The sequence below is a fragment of the Apostichopus japonicus genome, chromosome 2 (genome assembly GCF_037975245.1).
Source record: "Apostichopus japonicus isolate 1M-3 chromosome 2, ASM3797524v1, whole genome shotgun sequence".
Classification (NCBI taxonomy): Eukaryota; Metazoa; Echinodermata; class Holothuroidea; order Aspidochirotida; family Stichopodidae; genus Apostichopus; species Apostichopus japonicus.
In genome coordinates, this window is record NC_092562.1 from 18,990,935 (window position 1) to 19,006,802 (window position 15,868).

The 15,868-nt window shown below is 37.1% G+C and overlaps 1 protein-coding gene across 3 annotated transcripts in view; it reads left to right on the forward strand.

Moving 5' to 3' along the window:
• Window positions 1–15,868, forward strand: part of LOC139981102 (GTP-binding protein Di-Ras2-like) — a 41,450-nt gene that overhangs the window by 11,581 nt on the left and 14,001 nt on the right. Inside the window, exon 1 of one of the 3 annotated variants that reach the window (XM_071993306.1) lies at window positions 3,093–3,329. The exons of 1 other annotated variant lie outside the window; for it this stretch is intronic. The gene's annotated coding sequence lies outside the window, so the exon portion shown is untranslated. Of the gene's footprint in view, window positions 1–3,092; window positions 3,330–10,748; window positions 11,557–15,868 lie in introns of those variants that run through there. One more of the 3 variants, XM_071993294.1, reaches the window with a different exon arrangement.

Sequence of the window (15,868 nt, forward strand, 5' to 3'; positions counted from 1 at the left end):
GAGTAATTTACCCTTGAATGATCACTGACTGATACGATCAATATTTTTTACTTATATATATATCACAAGATGTATAGCTGATATAAGGGGGACATCCTTGTATATAATTAGTAATATAATGTAAGGGGAAGGTCGGTGTTTACTTTCGATTTAATCAATGTTTGTTGCCATGCTATGACTGTATCGTATACACTCAGTGTCAGTTTTAGTTTACGACACCGTATATATCATAACAGAAGCACGCCACCAAATATGACATGATTTTTTTTCTTTCTGAACAGCTTCGAAACTTACAAGCACTGAAAACGTATACATATATATGCATATGTCTACACAGCGTTTGCGAGGGCAACCAGGGGCGGCGGGCTGGCGGATTTTTCTAAAGGAGGGTTAGTGTGGCCCTGTAGGAGTGGATGCAATTGGGCTTACTTGAATTTGATTGTTGGCCAGTTGGATAAATTAAGATGGTGATGGACCCATCTCTTAGAGATAACTAATTACTGAAACCTAACATTCTGTTAAACAAACGTCTTTATGACGTAACGTTATGAATCATGTCCTTGCAAAAGGTCAGCGTTACATACACAATTCTTCATTGGTTTGCAATCCGGGTGCACTGTGCGGCATAATGCAGAAGCCAGCATTCAACGCCCCCTCCCTCCCCTCCTCCCCTCCCTCCAGCCCTCCCCCACCACCTTTCCAGAAAGTTATGTAAAAGGCTGTACAGTATAATACTACTCGAAGCGGAACAGAAATTGAACTCGAAAATTTAGGTCAAAGTTTCGGGACCACCGTTGTATATTTGGCCGTGGGCCAATTAACATATGAGACGTTGAATAATATGTTAATTTTACGCTTGATATTTCAAGGTTTTGCCCCGACGATTTTCATAACAGAGTTTTCGATCATTTTAGTGGCATGCTCCTTCAATTTATACAAATATATATAGTCATGCATGCATGTTTAAGCTGAAGAGTATTAATACTCATCAACTTTGTTCTTAATTAGTGAAATGAACGATTAGCCATTATTCATTCTATTCATTAAATGTCAACGCAGTTCATTAATCTAAATCATGTTATTCGCACAGAAATCGTTCCAACGGTATAAACCGCTCCTCACTGACTTTTTGAGGATATAAGACCTTGTTTTTAATACTTGTTTTCTTTCAATGAAAATACTCATGTCGTTTTTTACAGTAATGTATGTATGTGTGTGTATAGGCGATATGTAAGAAATAACCAAAGTAATAAACAAGCAAATTGCGTCGTAATACTGCACTCAACCCTACACAATCCCCATCAACCCCCTCCCTCACTCCCACTCCGCTTCCCAACCACTGAAAGACAAGATTAATATAACAACTACAATTCTAGTGTACAGTATATAAATATATATAAAATAATGTGCAGTACAACCTAAACAGTTGAAAATTCTGCAGGCAACATTTGCAACCTGCATTATACATTTTACCCCTTCCCCTCAGCGATATAAAATCTTAACCACCCACCCACCCCCCCCCACCCACACCACCCTACCGTCCGCCCCGTACGAAATTTGTGGTTGCGCATCTGCCTCGTTATAAGGAGGACATGCACATGGGGTCGAGAAAGTATCACCTCGGTGAAATAACATTTTTCCCTCCTGCCTTAATACAAGTACATATTGCAGGAGGGCGAGTAAGACAACTGTATACATGCACACGGTATCACATGTAAAATTGTCATCAATACTAATCTTTATAAGCCTAACGCCGGTAACATATAGTTTTGTCTTCTAATTCCAAGATGCCAAATTATTCCCAGATTTTATTTTATCTTAACTTAGACAATTAAAGCGCTTGTAACATGTTGTTAAACTAATTAGAGGGGGTAGCATTTAAACTGTAAAGTTGGTATTGCATATATGTGTTTGACAGGCTCTTTCAGTTTATTTTAAGGTTAGTACAGCTATACTCTGCATTAAACAGAGTAGTTTTGGTTTCTTGCGAAATCAGCCATCAAAGGTTTTAGCGAGTATTTTGTAGGCGAAAAAGGGGGGCGCGTGAAAAGGTGCCACACTTGCTTTATATCATTTACTGGAATTTCTTCCTTTTTAATCAAAGGAAATAAAAAAAAAGTCGTAATATACAGTACCACCGCTGCTCCATCGAGATCCATTAGTCATCCCACGCGAAGTCAATTACATTACGGGCTGTCTTAAATTGATCGTCAACGCCACCTAGTACAAGAGGTCGACATTTATGACGTCATAACGTCACGTTGTCCGGTCGCATGCAAATGGCAGCTAAGATAAATGAGTTTGTCGCTTTGCAAAAGGACAGCTAAAAACGCTAAATAGGTATCAGGACTGTCGATGCGATATAATGCTTTTTTTTTTATTTCCTCTCAGGGAAAACACTGTACTGAAAATGTTGACATGTAAAGGTAATGGGAATTGTAACTATGAAACGTTAATTTTTGATTGGTTCACGATGACGTCATGAATATAGTCTTTGTCATAGCTTATCTCAAGATGCTCGTCATTTCTGTTGGTTTAACTTGACATGACAGATTCAGGTCAAGGGGAATGGCATTTTTTTTATGACAACTTGATATTGCAGATTTTGGATTTCAATCAACAGAGTTCTAAATTTTAATCAATTCTGTTTTGCATATTAGCACATCACGAGTTCAACCTGGTTAGCTTTCGCTTGGTTTATACCCGGGGAAAAAACGGCGATTTTTTCCCGGGTAAAACGTGATCTACAAAGTACTTTAATCTGTCTTCCTTATCTTAGCTAAGAAAGCAGCAGCAGCAGCAGCAGGAAATAGAGCTTGATAAGAAAGGTAAGGATGATAGCTTTGTTTACTTTGTAGATCACGTGATACCTCGGAAAAGTGCGGGTTTTTTTTCCCGGATATAAACCAAGCGAGGGCTAACCAGGTTGAAGTCGTATAATGTAAAACGAATGTATACAAATTCACCTTATACATCTCTCCTCATCACGCATGCGCATCGATTACCGCTCACACGTGATGATATCACGTGGGCAGGGTTCACTGATCTGTCGATACTCCAGAGATAGGTGTGATCCATTTACTATATACGAACTTTAATGATAAGCTGTGCCGTGGATTGGCTTGCCTCCTGATTGATTGCTGAGGGTGGCCAAATGACGGTGAATAAGTATTGCTACATATACAGCGTTCTCGTAACCGACATCAGTTACTCACGGACAGTGTTGTTACGACGATGTTTACACATTATTTCTTGGAACTGTATTGCTTTTGCTTTGTTGTTGAACGATAAAGATAAAAGGTCTTCTAACGGTTGAAGTTCATGTAAAGGTAACGTATGTATAATTATAGCCTATATCCTACAAAGCCTACTTTGTATAATAATAACTTATATAAAATTGAATATTAAGTTATTGCAAATCAATAAACCATAATTTTGTTATCGGGTTACCGCTTTTTAGTTCGTTACAACGTTTGTTTAGTTTTAAATACGTTAAAAACTGAATATAGGCCTAGTAGCCTATCGAGATGATACATGAAACTAAGAAACAGCAAATGAGCTAAACCTACTTACGCCATCGTCCATTATATATATATATATATCCACTAAACCACAGTAGTTTTACCGGATTGAGTGTGTATTTTAGGCTTTCTACAACTGTAAACACGTGTAAAGATTGCACCCCTCTGACAATATACACAGAATTACCAATTTTGGAGGCAAACCAAGCCGTCATTATGAAATGAAAGTGTAGCAAGTAAAGTATGACAGATATTACAAATTATTATAGATCAACACACAAGAAGACTTACTTGATGACGATGTACTTGCTTTTGTCTTTGATCGTAAACCGACACGCGATGACATCATATTTGAACTTCAATGGACAGTTTGACACAGACCGCACCCGGTTGTATAGCGTCTATACGTCACATTAAGGCTATTACGTCAACTGTGATTATGTTCGTTAACATTACTGAAGGTAAAATCCTTGAGATTTGAGAACACATTACAAGGTAGTTAGACAGCCAAACTGTTGGTGTTTTATAGCTGGTCAGGTTGACGACCAATGCATTTGATCATTGTAATCTGTAACTTAATCTGAAAGACTTTGAAAAGTTTACTTATCTATTGTGACGTCAGAGAGAAACCTCCAAGTAAAATGAAAGTATTCCATTTTGTTTGATGTGAATTACGTGTAAGTAGATCCTATATGCATTCTGTAGCACAAAGTCCAGTATTTGCAACAACAAAAAAGGAAAAGAAAAATTAAGCAACGACACTTTAATTTACATTGTTTACTTAATTGCTCAATAACAGTGCAAGTTTTTAAACATTTGTGTTTTATTCTTTCAAAGAAAAGGACACTTTAATTACCAAGTATAACGTCTCCCACCATGTAGTGTAACGTCTCCCACCATGTAGTGTAACGTCTCCCACCTCATACTGTAAAGTCTCTCGCATATAGTGTAACGTCTCCCACCATGTAGTGTAAAGTCTCCCACGTATAGTGTAACGTCTCCCCCATGTAGTGTAAAGTCTTCCACGTATAGTGTAACGTCTCCCACCATGTAGTGTAAAGTCTCCCACGTATAGTGTAACGTCTCCCATCATGTAGTGTAACGTCTCCCACCATGTAGCGTAACGTCTCCCACCATGTAGTGTAGCGTCTCCCACCACGTAGTGTAACCTCTCCCCCACCCCCACCCCCCCCCCCCCCCACCCCCAATATCTCCCACCATACAGCTGAACTACATACTTGTGGTAATTATCAATGTTCAATGCTTCCGTTGGTCAATAACTTTTTATTGCAAATATCAACACTTTAGTCTATAAGCCTATATACGTTACTTGTCAAGCTTCAGATTGCGCAAATTTGTGGGTCGAGAAGAAAATAGTTCACAACGTTTAGTCTGGGTTGTTTACCTTTAGTAATGAAATTAAATTTCTACGATATCAATATTCCTAATTTCTTCAATGTTTTCTGCAGTCACGGTTCGCTCAATCGTTTCCACTCTCCTCATCTCTCTCTCCAAATATAGAAAATGTTATTCAAAACTATATTGCTTCACTTTCATAACGGTGACAATTAAATTGATGTCCCTATTAATCATTTCCGTTTGCTCGAAAGTAAGGAATGGCCTATACCTAATAAATTAGATCCAATTTACTTAACAGCTCGCTTGACATATTTTTCTAACATATTTGGCAAATTATGTGGCACACGTATCTAAGAAACAAACAAGAAACCTTTGTCAATAATATTCCTGAGAATATTGCCATATTGCTATTGCTCTTCTTGTGTTTATAGACTCTTGACTAGCATCGACTGATTTGGCCTTTTTTTTTGGGTGGGGGGGGTGGGGTGGGTAGGTGGTTGCTAGTAAAATGTCATAGAATACGATAATGGTGCAACTTTGATCGATTCATCAAATTGTGTCGTCCAAACGTTGTTTTCACATTCGCTTTAATCATATTCAAAAGGGGGAAGTGGAATGTTCAGACTTGTGGACATTTCTTAATTCTTTAAAATAAGATGAAATTTTAGTTATAGAATAGCCTGACAGTTTGCCAAAATCGAAGTCGAAAGGCTACTTTAAGACATTGCCTAACTTTCTATTGTGTGAAAATGAAATGGAGATCATCTAGAATTTTGATGAAGATCAATCATATATCAAGTTCACCGCTCAATTAATATTTACTTCATAAACTAGAATAGACGCCCATGATAAATTAATGGGTATCATTTATATTTAACTCACTTCACATCTGTCTCGACAAATATTTAAACGTGTGACAGTACGGAAGCTTCTAAGTACCATCACAACTTATCACATGGTTTTTATCACATGCTTTTCCATTGATCAACTCCACCAAACTGCCGAGGAAACAAGAGCAGCAATGCGGCAGAAGCTCAGCTAAGCTTTTATATGAGATATTTGTTTTGATTGGCAACATTTCCGAGCAGTTTATCCATTTGTTTTTCCGAAAAATCTAAGACATAGACGAGATAAAGGTGTCATTTCCTTTCCTCCCATCTCCGTTTCTCCTTGCTTTATGTTCCTTCTAAGCAGACATATAGTTTGTTACAATGTTAGAAAGTTGTATTCCTTCAAAGTGGAAACACTGTCACGAACTTATTTTATGCAATAGATCGTTGTACTTATAACTAAGGATAAACTACGCCCCCATTACAAAAAAAAAAAAAAAAAAAAAAAAAACCAACAGTTTATGCACTTAGTAGTTTTCATGCATGCAATAATAGAAAGAAAAGGTAAAAAAAGGTATCCATCTGCTACATCTGCTAAAGTGATGTGGATATCACGTTTGAATTGTGCTGATCCGAAATTGTCCACGAAAATTGCACAAATACAATAATCGAACGACCTGCAACTTGTTTACAATTCGACGTACCACAGAGAAACGTTAAAGATCAGAAATCGTTACCAACTATACAGGTCACTCTCACATGTCGTATATTACTCACACAAACTGTTTGTGACAAACTGTGGAAAATTCAATCTGCAAAGTATAGTCCTTTTACAGAGAATGATATCGAACTAGATAGGAAGCCTGAATAACAGGTCAATATTTGACTTGATCAAACCTCCCACGGGTGGAATTTTCCCACGACGGGAAGATTAAGACGGAAGACATTTTGCTACTCACATCAAACCTCACATACTGGTCATGAATACTAAAGGGTTGAAAAACATATTTAATGATCATTGCATATATCTGTGGCCTACATTTCATCATAACTGTAAACTCTACAGAAGGCCCTGTGTTTGTACCCTCACATGACGACGGACAAAAATATTTTTCCTGAGCAACTTTGGTTCACCACAACTCAAACGTTTAAATCCACAACATTTTAGCAGATTTGGACAAACGCACCAGGGGGAGTAGCATTTTTTCACGTTTTCAGTAAATGACCTCAAATGACCATCAAATATATAAAATACGATCGCATGTATGTAAACTGAACTCACACAAAACACCGATGAAATTTCAGCCAAATTGAACGAAAAATGACGAAATGGCAGTCATTCAAACACGGTGGCCAAAAGTGACAGAAATATCAACAGAACCCGCACGATCGCTACAACTCGGCTGAAAAGCTTTCAGCCGAGCTCAAAACTAGCTCCGTTTGGGAGAAATCCTATTTTAAACCTCAATATCTGTGGAGCTGACATTATGTAAATCTGTGATTTCATAAAATGCCACTTGAATCTGAAGCCTTCTACTTTCTCTCAGTTGTGTTTTCTGACCACGCCTCCTATAGAGTATAGATGAACTCTGAAACCAATGTCATTATTAGGTCATTTTAAGAGCTTCAATAAACATTGGGGAAAATAAAACAAAGAGAATACAATAGGAAGCACATGTGTGGCTCGATTGTGTTATATTTTTAGATTTGATCAAAACATTCAGTCTTGCGTGTGAAGAAACATTAAATTTATAATCTCTTCCAACTTGAACAATTTTCTTATTTGTTTGGAGAAGTTGTTCGTCACAGTTGTCTCTATCACATAGATCAGCGACGATGGATCGAGTTAGTCTCTTTTATCGGTTTCGCCTAATTTTCCAGATAGTTTTCAAACTAAAGAAGACAATCAGCAATTCGTAACCTTTATTTACAAAATAATTAATTGTCAAGATAAAGAAAGTATCGGTAAAGCACTTCATCAAATTTCTTTATTGCACGTTGAATGCTCATGTCAATATTATATTTCCATAACGTTTAAAACTTGCTAGCTTATATAGTTCCTTATATTACATCTTTATAAGTTAAGATGGCGCTTAAACGTCTTCTTACGACAGTTAGACGTTCAACGTTCTTGACATTATCTCGGTCGTTATTTTCGTGACGTTATTTTCGGTTCTATTTATTATAAGATAAAGGTCAAAACAGGGTTCAAAAGACACTTAGAGTGTTTTCTATATCTATCATTTTCTATTTATATAGTCCCAGTTTAGCGACAAGAGAAGAGTTTTTATACACTGGAGTGTTATTTTCGAATATATGGTTGCCGACAGAAATATGTTCTTTACCTATTCATGCGGGGGCGATTTTATTTTTAACCAAAACTCTTTCAATTTTAGCTGAAACCTTGCTGGTTGTTTATCAAAAAGGGATCTGAAATCCATATACCAGAAAGATTAGAAGAGGTTTAAGAAACCTGGAAACAGGTTGGAATGTGTATGGCACCCGTCTTATTTAATCATATATATATATATATATATATATATATATATATATATGTAATAAATTATGTTAGATCGTCTTTACAGTATGCCGTGTGTCCTGTGCCTGCTTCATTGGGGGGGGGGTGGGGGTGGGGGAAATTGGTAAACAACTTTGCCCTCATGATAGGCAAACCTATCACAGTACAGTACACCGACCAGTGTCCTTATTATAAGCCTATACTTTCTCCACATATGTTTACTGTACAATCATTTCGATCCTACGAGTTTATTTTTTATGATGAACATATATGCTTAAAACTGTTATTCATAATCCGATACTTTGCATACGGTACGCCGTTTCCACGCAGTCCAGTACTTTCTTCAGCCCTGTTGCCAAATGATAAATATTCTTCCTTCCTGTTAGTCACTTTTCCTGCTGATGACATTTCGTCACCAAGATCAAAGAATTTCGTCAGTAATCTCTTTTTTTTTTATCTTAGCAGTTAACCATTTTCCACTTCTTCTTCTTCTTTTGTAACAGTGGTCTCCCACACATTTTTAATTGAGTTCATAAAAAGTTGAATGAGTAAACTGGAAATACCATCAATCTTCTAAGTTTGTTTGATGCGGACAAGTACTGCCATAGCGACAGCGTAAACTAGAAAGTGTACGGTAAATATATATATATATAAAAAATATATATAAACAAACATCAGAAGTCAATTCGAAATAAGTTTCCCTCGTCACGGTTGACAAGGCAATGTAATTCAACGTTGTTCGCAAATAGTGCGTCTTCTTCTATATTGACAATGCACTGTAGCGTATACAATGAAAGCAAGCACGAGTGGTTCCATATATTTCAAGTTTGTTCAAGGAACGCCAAATGTGCAATATTATGTGTACATAGTCATTTTCGCAAATATATCATTGATACGGTATACGTCGATACCTTTTCAGATGTTTCGTAAATGCTATATAATATACTATACACTGCTATTTGCCATTTGAACTAATTAACACTTTCAAATAAGATGCATTACTTTGTGTGTGTGTGTGGGAAGTGGGGGGGGGGGGGGAGGGTGCAGAGGCGGAATGAGACAAGAAACACATGTTTATTTAGCTATGTTCTCATAACATAGGCTCACCGTTGCCATGGCTCCCTTTCCTGCCAAATAGCTTTGTCGCTATTGCTTGATATGGCGGTTGGCGCCACTTATGTACGACTATCGAGACAAAGGCAGGGGGGGGGGCACGGGAGGGTTGTATGGGGTTAAAAGCCTGCAAATATGTTGGGAGCTATACATTGATATTCTACTATAGTTACCAACACAGGATGTATTCAAGAAATTACATAACTATATACAGATAATTTAATAAATATATGAAATAGGTTGTATAAATGGTAGCAGGATGAAGGGGTGGGTGTAAGGGGTACGCGGATGAGGCGTTGGGTGCAACCTGTTCCCACCAGGCAATCTCCATTGTTGATATGATCAAAGCAGTTGGTTGTACTTTCAACGGTCTCGCCAAAGAAGGAAATGAGCGATATATATTTAAATACCTTGGTTATATATTATTTTAACAACAAGTTGCCAGATGCCTAATTTGCAGTATGTGGCAGATTACTTCGCGTGTCAGCTTACTTTTATGTATGTGTGTGCGTAAAAGGCTGTAACGTTATTGCTGCTGTACCTAATGTCTATAGCCTTCTAATTTGCTTATAAAGCCTCGCGATGAAAGTTGTTATCGTCATCGATTGATTAAGATAATTTCTAGTTGAATGCACCTTCTCCGGCGAGATGAAATAATATATGTCTCCATAATGTCCGTATATACGGAACAATGAATATGGTTATTCGAGTGAAAGACAGAATAGTATACGGTACAGCTGTGTGATATTTACAATGGAACGAACCATGCAACTTTACCTTTTAATAATAGATGAAGCCAAAAATTTAGCTTTTCGCTTTTCTTGTTTTTATTGAAGGAAACCTTTCGCTATTTTATATGTAAGTGTTCTCATGCAAACTAAAAAGATTCGACTTTGAAAGACTTGCGTGCCAATATAAACTACCTGATAATTATCTAATGGGGAGATGTGTGCAATTGTCTTTATCAGTACAGCCTTGAAATTTCAAACAAAAATATACTTCTTTTTTATTATTTATAATTTTATCTATTGTTTTCTTAATTATTTATTGATTTTAGCGGTATTAATTTTTACATAACCAAAAAAAAATGTGGTATTTTTTTTTAAAGTATATTTTGTATTTATAATTGTACGCCAAATGCAATGCATTAATGCAAATGATTTCAAAAACAAAAAACAAAGATTTATAATACCCTCTAACATAATCATAATAATTCTTCACAATGAGTTACTGATTCCAACCAATTTACGATATTATATGTAATTTATCCACCGCCATATATATTCTGTTACAAATATTAGTAACGATGCGCGGTCAGATGACGTCACCGTCACGCGCCGATAAGCCACTTAAAGCCATAACAAGCCCCAGCTACAATACTAAATTGCACTCTAGTGAAATATGACTGCGCTATAAAGCCGTTAATCAAATCGCATCTCGCGGTATCTCGCGGCAACAAAAAAAAAGGCCGTATCGATTATTTCTCTTTGTGTTTCCGGTCCGAGTTACAGCTAGTTTTTTCCGGATAGTAATCGCTCTGTAATCAGTTTTAAGCGTACAGCAATTTCTAATATACATATAGGATGTCTTTAGCGGTGAAGTCGAAGTTAGCAAGTAGATTACAACATCTAATTCAGAAGTATTAGTATATACATACCTGAAGTCTAAGTGAATTCAAACTTCGAGTCAGCACACGCTTGCACGTGCAAGTACATGCATGCAAGCATCACTGAGAGATTGGAAATTTGGACACGTTTTGGAAGTATTTTAATCAAATTTCTGGAACGTTCGGAGTCTATTTGCTGTTTGGTTTGGTCCTGTTCGTGAGGGATATTTTTTTCTTCTCAGCATTCGTGACGGTGGAATGCTCCAAGTAGTTTGAAGCTAGCGGTTTGACTTGCATTGACATTTCTTATAATATCAAGTTCATGAGATGAATCACTTTATTCATCGATGGTATAAGCAGGTAGTGTTGACATCAGAATAGTAAAGTCGTGACTATAGCCAAAAAAATTCTTTGAGATTTTCTGTTATTCTGGTTCTGAAAAGGAAGGATTTTCATTATATATAAATCAGATTGTTGATTCAAGTTACGCCAAAACGGAAAATATTGGCAGTCTGAAAATTCTTGCTTTGGAGAAGAAAAACAACAATTTTTCTCAATAATTCAGAGGTCGTCGTCTTGTGTAAAGATCTTAGCTGGTGTATAATATAGGTGAGTTTTTTCTTGCTTGGTTTCATTGTTTGCTTTGGTATATTGGATTTGTATTGAATTGAAAGGTTGCAATCATTAAAGGTTTCTCGACCATAATTCGGTAAAAACAAAACAATTAAAACAAGGCCAGGACCCACCCTTTTTTTGGGACTACAAGAGAAATATACGTGGCACAATTCTTTCTCGTATAGAGTTTCGTAAGCCTGGTTGTATAATCAAGAGTTGAGAATGTGATCACAGAGTGGGGGAGGGGTGGGGAGGGGTGGGGAGGGGTGGGGGAGGGGTGTTAAATTTCTGTCACAAGTACTCACATATTGTACAGTCTTGATGAATTGGGTTTCTTGTAAAATTAGTGTTCACATTATACTGTACCCATAGCTCGGACCATAGATATCTCTAAATTTATAATATAACACATAATTAAGACAATACACGTACTGCACAATCAGGCTCTTGTTAATTAGCTATATCGCATGTATGGGAAGTAGGATGCATGTTATTGCCTTCTTTTGAAAACGGTACAACAACAAAAACTTCAGCCGTTTTGACAACATCGATCATAAAAGGACTAAATAAAACTTGCTGTCACACGCATTCCCTATGTATTCCCTCGACACGTCTTTATACAAAGGACATTTTATTAATGAGCATGATTGATTTAAGCTTTCGTCCAACAGCTCATGCAGTATGATTCAAATGAAGCGTATTTTGTAAAAACACGACTTCAGTAGAGAGGAAAAAATTACTGAAAATAAATTGTATTCTGTTGCTTTAATAATTCCTCCGCCTATATATATCATAACCACAAAAATTGATCAAGGGCGCAAACGCACATAACTGCTGCGGGGGGATTCAAATGTCGCGCTTGTTTTGCAAACAATTAATGCAAAACTTACCTATGAAGTGAGTGCAATGAGGCCTCGTGTTCAAAAGTCAAAAACAATAACAACTAAAAGCATAAATTCACCGAATATTATCTTTATCAGCTCCGCTACGGTTTCCTCCCATCAATGGCCCCATGATTATGACGGATTTTGATGAACCCCCCCCCCCCCCCCAGATTTGTTGTGTGACCTCATGTGTACCTTAATAATATCACTTCATCTATATATCGGCATGCATGGTACATCAATAATGTATAAAATGCATCCGACATTTTTGCTGTCATTTAAACAAAAGTTTGGTCGAACACCCATTTTCTAAAGAAACAGAAGTTTTTTTTCCCCAAAAATTGTCGTTTGATTGTTTGGCGAACAAATGCATAAAAAGGTGTCCATCTAAGTTAGATCAATGAAAAAGAATATTTGTTTTATTTTGAGGACGCCAGATGTAAAAAAATTGTCACCGAAAATAACCTTCAGATTTTGTTTTTATGCTTCATCTGTTGATATCATTAGGTTATTTTCTGGGGCCTCAGGTATTATTCAAACACCTGCATATTTCGACATCCCCATGGGTGCTTTATACAGACCGTCCATCGTTCAATTGGTACACTAAGATTACCATATATTTTTACGTTTTGTGTGTGTGTGTGTGTGAGTGTGTGTTTTTTTTCATATCTGTCTTTGCTTAAACTTTAAAGTTAATGTTATTCGCTGTTTTTGTGGTTTTTTTCTTTCGTTTTTGTTTTGTCATTTTTGTTTTGATATAGGCTATAGGCATAGGCTATAGTTCTAGCCGAAGTAAGCCATCCAAAACGCTATATAGCAGGTCATATATAGCCATCTAATACATAACACCTTATCAATTTTGGAGTGTGCGTGAACTTGTCTTCATGCAATCACGATCCTAGGGATATTATTAAACAAATAACAAATATTCTCTGTTTTTGTTGTTGGTTTTTCTCCCCCCCCCCCCTCCCCTCACCCCCTCTCGTCGTTACTTCAAAGGAATTGTTTTGCTTATCTGGGACGGCAGGTCGTTTCTGATGTTTAAACCGAACTGTACCGTTTTCTTTACGTTTATGTCCCAGAAATGTCCTTTCCTTTTCTAGATTTGTCTGTCCAAGAATCGTTTTGGTCAATATGACAATAACACGTAAATTCTCAATCGAATAATTTGGGAGATTGAAGTGATTTGCATTATCAGGTTGGTTGACCTTTTTGGTTTGCAACTTATACAATACGATTGGAGAGTCGAAAAACACTCTAAGAATGACTCGACGGTGAAAACAATAAGGGGTTAATCAACGGTCTAGCGTGCGTTACTCACAGGATTAATGCACGATCGGGGGATAATGCAAGCGATACACGAGGGCGGAGCCCGAGTGCATCCAGCGATAGCATTAACACCCGGAGTGCATTAATCATGTGAGTAACGCACGCTACACCGTTGATTAACCCCGTTCATTCATACACTACCATTTGTGTGGGGGAAAAATCATAAAACAAAACATTTTTGGTTACATATAACCAAAGATTTATTAAAGTGATGCCCCGTAATTTTACCGTGCGTTACTCACAGGATTAACCACGGTCAGCTGACCTGAATGGACCAATAGGATTTAGGTATCTTTACTAAGTATGAATGAATAAAAGATCAACCAGTGTGTGAGATGTTTATCTATTTGATGCTAAAATTAGAATTTAATTAGTATTTGACCTCCAAATGTTGCCTGGCATGCTAAATAATTGCTCAACCTCCAAGGAGATCCCTTACCCGACTTAATGATTGTTAGCTATGCATCATTATAACGCATTGGAAATTAAATGTCTTCATGAGAAAAACAAAAAGGTTTTTTTAACCTTATAAGAGATGAAATCCTGAATGGTGGCTTTGAGTATGAGAGAATATGTTTTTGAAATGGATTTGTAGAAGCAATACTTTTATACTCTAAACAGAACTTGTTATGCAATTGCCTATAAGTGGGTACGTACGTGTGTGTCCATGTGGTGGTGCACATGCATGAACACACGCGCTTACACGTGTCTAACAAACTAGTACAAGTTTTTGAAGCACGACACGTGCGTAAAATTATAAACAAAAAATCAATATATATTCAAGAAATCATCGTTTATATGTAAACAAGTTGCATACCGTTCAACTGTATAAGGCTGCCCAAAACTTGCAAATAAGACTAATTACCAATTGTCGAATATGTCACTTCTTGCTAATTACCTATTGTTTGACAGTTTGGGCATTTAAGCCACCTGCGCTATAGGCCTATGTGCCAAACCCGTGCATGTAAACGTGTATATGTGTGTTTTGTTATGTTCTGTGTATGTGGTATACGTCATAATCAAATGTCGTAGAAAGAGAAAAAAATACATTTGAATTACCTGAAGAAGAGGAAGGAAACGGAATCAAGATGGTGTAAGATTGGCACCTTATGTTGGATAAATGTTTAGGTTCTGTATCAGGGACGGATCTAGGATTTTATAAAGGGCGGGTGGACCGTTTATAGGTCGTTGAAGCCATCCCCCCCCCCAGTGAAAATGTAGATTTTAGACGTGAAATGGTGTATTGTGGTGCATGTTAAGGCTATATGTATATCTACGCCAGTCTGACCTGAGAAGAGTTTACAGAATAGGTAAATTTGAAGGCAGGCAGAGGGGGGGGGGGGGGAATGGGTAGATAAATTGGGTAGAGACTTTCTCACTAATCCGACCAAAGTTCATCTCTTTCCCTGAACAAATATAAAAGGCTTAAAACCCGTAACCAGTATAATCCCCAAGAGAATCGGATGAGTTGATAAAAACATCTATATATCCTATACGGTGTTAGTCGTAATTCCATGATCAAACCTAATTCCTATCAAGCATAAAGGCAAACGTTACTTTTTACGTTTCTCGTCGCTCACATCATATCCGAATTGGATTTGTCTATATACCAGCTCGCAGGCGTCTCATTCAATAACAGGTCGATAAATCAACACGGAGCAAATAACAAAAGAAAAGGAAAATTCCGGAATTCGATGCATACACAGGATCTACAAGCAATGTGTCTCCAAATGGAAACGTGGCTTTCCTTTTTCAGTTTTATATTCTTGCTTCTCAAGGACGAAACTTATGAATAGAAAAAAAAAGTTATATAAACAAAAAAATAATAATATCTTCGGTTACTAACCTATACCCACAATGCCATGCGATGTTGATGACGCCATCATATGATCAATCAACTATATATAGCTCGGTTAGGTTTGTTGTTTGAGAATTGAGATTGGTCTAGCTCAAATTTGAACGAAAGAAATTAAACTCTGCACTTTTGCCTGATTTTAAAAACAGGTCGTCGATCTGAGGAGAAACGAGATGGTGGAGGGTGGGGGAGGAGTGATAGGAGGAGGGGGCATCATCAGCCACGAGAAAACTCTTCT